The sequence below is a fragment of the Equus caballus genome, chromosome 28 (assembly GCF_041296265.1).
Source record: "Equus caballus isolate H_3958 breed thoroughbred chromosome 28, TB-T2T, whole genome shotgun sequence".
Taxonomy (NCBI): domain Eukaryota; kingdom Metazoa; phylum Chordata; class Mammalia; order Perissodactyla; family Equidae; genus Equus; species Equus caballus.
The window spans coordinates 47,476,780-47,477,946 of NC_091711.1; the positions used below are offsets into that span (position 1 = coordinate 47,476,780).

The 1,167-nt window shown below is 59.7% G+C and overlaps 1 non-coding gene across 1 annotated transcript; it reads left to right on the forward strand.

The window, feature by feature from the left end:
- The first annotated feature begins 704 nt into the window (after positions 1 to 704).
- MIRLET7A-2 (microRNA let-7a-2) lies at positions 705 to 778 on the forward strand. The gene has a single exon (NR_033060.1). It is a non-coding gene; the product is annotated as a microRNA let-7a-2 (primary transcript).
- The last annotated feature ends 389 nt before the right edge of the window (positions 779 to 1,167 follow it).

Below are 1,167 nucleotides of genomic sequence, written 5' to 3' on the forward strand. Positions count from 1 at the left end.
TCGAGGCTGCCTCTGGGCCTGTGTGTCCCTCGAGGGTCCAGTTCTGGCCCAGCCACTCCCCTGGGAGCCAGGTTCCCTTTAGAAGAAAAGAACAGCATCCAGAGGCCTCTTGCAAAGTGGGGGCGGCTCAGGTCACCCTAGATGCAGGACCAGATCAGCAGAGCCTGCGGGGAGGGAGTCGCACCTGTCCCGGGGGTGGAGGGAGCAGGCCCGCAGATCACAGGGGCATCTGGTGTGGCCAGGAGCCGGAGGCTGGGCTGTTGGTCGGAGGGTGGGCAGCCATGTAGACACTCACGGCACCTTTCTGACACATGGCCTCTAACAATTGACAACCTTCCTCCCAGTGTCACTAATGCAGAAGTCCCTTGGGGACATGGTGACCACTCCTGTCCAGATGGGAGTGGTCCAGTCGCCTGTAAGAGTTTCCCAAAAGCCACCTCGAACTTCTCCCCATGCCCTCCCTCCCTCCCCTCTCTCTCCCCTTTTGGTTGGTGGCTTTCTCCTGGGGCACCCTCTCTGCGGTGGTGCTGCCGGCAGTTCGCTGGTGCCCAGGCCTTTTGCTGACCTGCCTGCCAGAGTCCCTGTCCCCTTAGCACCCAGATGGCCTGGCCCCCAGCCCTGGTTCCCCAGTGCCTCTCCTCCTTCCAGGAGGTGCCTCTGGAAGCCGTGAAGTCCGTCCGGGAGCCAAGACTGACGGCCCTTTGGGGTGAGGTAGTAGGTTGTATAGTTTGGGGCTCTGCCCTGCTATGGGGTAACTATACAATCTACTGTCTTTCCTGAAGTGGCCGTAATATCAACGGTGGACAGCATCCAGAACCCTGGCTGGGAGGGTCATGGGTGGCAAGCTGGGGGTGGGGAGCAACCCTGCGGGGTGGGTGGCAGTGGCTGCCATGCAGTAAGAAGACTGACAGGCCTAGGGTTCACTTGCTGTGTGATCTTGGGCAGGTCCCTTAATCTCTCTGGGCTTCAGTTTTCTCATCTGTGAAATGGGGGCAAGTGAGGATTAAAGGAGATAGTGTGTCAAGTGTCTAGGGTGGGGGGCTCGGAATTGGCCCTTACTTCTCTACCCACTGTGCTGAGACCCAGTAGATGCATGGGACAGTTTGTGCAGCCTGCTCCCCTATCCTGTGGGTGGCCCCAAGCACGTGTCTGGACTGTGCCCTCAGC